This window comes from Haliotis asinina, chromosome 7 (genome assembly GCF_037392515.1).
Source record: "Haliotis asinina isolate JCU_RB_2024 chromosome 7, JCU_Hal_asi_v2, whole genome shotgun sequence".
Taxonomy (NCBI): Eukaryota; Metazoa; Mollusca; class Gastropoda; order Lepetellida; family Haliotidae; genus Haliotis; species Haliotis asinina.
In genome coordinates this window covers 61,114,853-61,118,613 of record NC_090286.1, presented here as the reverse complement: position 1 = coordinate 61,118,613, position 3,761 = coordinate 61,114,853, and the positions used below count along the sequence as shown (strand labels likewise).

At 39.0% G+C, this 3,761-nt stretch overlaps 1 protein-coding gene across 1 annotated transcript in view; it reads left to right on the top strand.

Moving 5' to 3' along the window:
* The window catches only part of LOC137291711 (replication termination factor 2-like), a 559,227-nt gene that overhangs the window by 506,941 nt on the left and 48,525 nt on the right, over positions 1-3,761 (top strand). The window lies entirely within an intron of this gene.

The window sequence follows — 3,761 nt, the reverse complement described above, 5'->3', positions numbered from 1 at the left end:
AAGGGCGCGGAAACTAAAATCATAATTTTTAGAATTATAGTTCGTATATTTAATAGTGTTTTGTGAAATGAACAGTGTGTAAAGTATATTTTTCAAATCAGAGTTATATGTGTAATTGCGGCGGTAAATGCCACTTCCGTTTCCGGCCTTACACCAAACGACCACCAAACGAGAAGTTCGAAGTGCCTTGATGCAGACGGCATGTGGGACGATCGAGGACCTATCCCTGATCGCAATGAGTGGGTTAGGTCGAAATAAATGCCCAATCAATCACGGCAAGATTGTGAAAATCCGCAGTCAACTTGATTTGGCTCTGAACCTAGGCAATGAAGACAGTCAAATTAATAAACTAGCTAGATCAAGCAGCAGGCGCATTCAGTTGTGTAACATGAACCAGGTTTACTGTAATGACGTATTTTCTGATTCGCAGAAAGACAAAACAGCTGACTTAGTGGCTTAATGGAAACTTTGTGCTCTGAACCCCGAACGTCTGGTGGAAGCAGAGGCGATATAATAAAATATGGTCTCTGATGGAAAGCAACCACAATGCCTGTGAAATGTAGTGGGAAAATGGCCATCCATTGGTTATGAAGATATTTTATATAAATGATTTTAATGTTTTCACTACGTTTAAAAACAAAAAACTGTTCACATTTCATCAGATGAGACATGGTAGGATTATCATGGTTATGGTCAAGGGGAGGTATTTCATAATGTATATTTTTTTTCTCGATCAAAGAAATTGTAAAAGCTTGTTTGAAATAAGTTCAACTTTAATCAGCTAAATTCCTCCTAATTAGCTTGTTCATAATATGTAGAATGTTTGATAATGGATTCTACATCATTTAACCAGGGAAATTCAAACAGGGGGAGTGGTCACTCCTCCCAGTAGCATATGCCTCTGCTTGTCACGCGACCAGTGTAGACAATATGGTGGCAGCTTGGCTTTTAAGTTTGATAACTCAAAACCTACACGTAGGAGATAAGTAACTTGTTCTGTCACTTCATTTTTAGTCAAGTAATTGATATTAGTGTCAGTTTGAGCACAGTGGATTTGTAGTAAAATTTCAAGTCAACATTTCCTAGCTCACAGTTCTCGGTACACAGCGAAGAAAGACTTAACTTCAACGCTAAAAATTTTTAACTGTAACTAGTCAAGGGAGGCAACACTAGAGCACTAACTTAAAGGCCTGCCGCGAAATACGGTGAGTAATGTGCTATCACAAACGGTGTAAGAAATCCCCTCAGAACCAGAAAAATATAACACTCACAAGTCTAAAATTTTCTTTAATATGTATTGAGCAAACGAACAAGATACAAAGATTCACAATAGAGGTTTCATGTACAATGCAGTTGGGACAAATTTGAAATATTGGGTCACAAATAAAATATCAACTCACCAAAGTCTTGGTTTTGTGAGTTAGAAACAGTAATACTGGATGTTACATGGTGAGCGGTCAGGCAGCGGTCATGTAGGTGAAACGTTGACGAAGAGGCAGGCAGATTGATGTAGGCTGAATGATGACTCCAGTAAATTTGTGTGTGTATTGTCAACACAACAATCAGCCTTATATATCCACAGTCTCTGATTCTTGAGCATTCCAGCGAGGTATGGAACCCCCTGGAATGGCCTTGTTTACCAAGTCAAGCACACCAAAGGGAGGCAACTCTAAAGCGCTACCTGAAAGGCATGCCGCTGAAACACTATTGCTGGTACGAAATGTGACCCATAATAATTATCACTTACTCAATAATACAATAACCTTTAATTTTTATGGGGGAATATAACGTCATGTCAAGATGATTGCACTTTGTCTGAAGTCCATTTCTTGCATCCCCTCCTGCAGTATTGCTGGAATTTTGCTAAAGAAGTGTTTAAACCATGTTCACTCATTCCTGTTTCATGAGGCAAAGAACCTAAACATAACAGCAGGATGATCAATGGTGTGGTCAAAGGGAGGTAATTCATAGCATTATTTGAACACACGATAGATAGCAGGGGTATTCAAGTAGTGTAAATACAGCCTGCCATGGACAGGAAAAACAGTGGTCAGTAACTTGCTTGTGTGACCGCTCAGTCCTCATTTAGGTTGTTGTTAATGTAGAGACGAACACTCTTGGCGAATTTTATCCCAGAAAGTTTTCGTTTAGAATTGATCTTCAGTAACACATGCTTATCGTAAGAGATGAGCAACAGGATCAGGTGGTCAGGCTCGCTGAGTTGTTGGACACATGGCATTGGAACCTATTTGCATAAATCAATGGTGATGCTGTTGACCACTGGATTGTCTGGTCCATATTCAGTTATTTGTGATATTGCTGAAACATCGTTGAGTGCAGTGTAAAACAAACCAAAACAAATTCTGACTGATTTTACTACCTGACTGCTTCAGCTGTATGTCATCTATTGAGTAATTTGTATGGAAATAGCAATACGGCCAGTATAACATGATTTATTTGTTTCATATCTGTATTTTCTGTTATGTTCTAAAACTTAACCGATTCTCCTAGAAACATCTCTATGTCATGTACATGTTCAAGTGATTGACAGCTTGGGGTTTCTACCACACTGTGGTACAGTTTACATCCTGACTGGCTGTGGGGGTAGCCTTGCAGTTAAAGCATTCACCTGGATTTGTCTTCCCACATGGTTACAGTGTGGGGTGCCTCCAGCCAGAGATTGCTAAAAGTGGCATACAACTGGAGTCATTCACTCATGACTATTCAGGTGGAAATGTGCTCTTTATTTTTCTTTTCCAGCTTCTCTGTCTCCTAGAACTGTGTTGAAGTGGTTAAAGTGTTTGCTAGTCACACCAAATGCCCGGGCTTAACTCCCCATATGGATACAATGTGTGAATCACATTTCTGGTATCCTCCACAGTGAAATTGCTAGAATGTTACTAAAAGCGGCATAACCCCATGTTCACTTACTCATTCACTGGAACTGTGGGCGTGTTGTGTCTGAGCAGGCTCTGAAGGAGGTGAAGACTATTTTCTGATGAAAGTTTGTGGATGAGTGCTGAACTGGACGTGGCTGTACATATCTGTAGTGATTTTCATAGTGTCACTAAGTAACTGTGTGACATTACTTTGTGAAAAAATGAATGTTTATCAGGCAGCTGTTGAATTTTTTTCCTTGGCTTTTTAATTGTTTTTCACTTTTTAGATGTTCTGTTTTTCAATTATTAACAGGAGATTTGGATTTCATTTTGTGAAAAAAAAAATGCACCATGAACTATTTTGCAATGAAACTTCATCATCACAGGAATTCTACAACCTGCAGGCATGGAAAGTGTCAAGAATACCATTTTGTTCTCTTTTTGTGTCATTTGATTATAATTATGCTTGAAAAATGGGATCATTTGAAGGTTGAAGGTTTGACTGATTTTTTTTAGTTATGAAGTGTGTTTTCTTTTGTTTTCTAGTGTTCAGAATGATGACTCTGGAATATCTCTGTGCAGTCTTGGCTTGCTATATGATAATCCATGTACAACATTGGTGCACTGCTGGTTTTGTGGGAGTGAGGCACTTTTCTGATTTCACTTTTCAGATTAATTAGCACTGCTCAAACAGGCAGATTCCTGAACTGAGCTGATAAGTCAAATAACTAGTGGGCACGGAACCTCATAACCACAGATGCAATCACAGTTAGCATGTGCTCGTTTAATGGGTTATGAACACTGAGCATGAAGCCTGCATCAGATTGTGTAGCCACATCTAGCCATTGTTTGCAAAATGTGAAGTAACCAGTCTGGACCCAA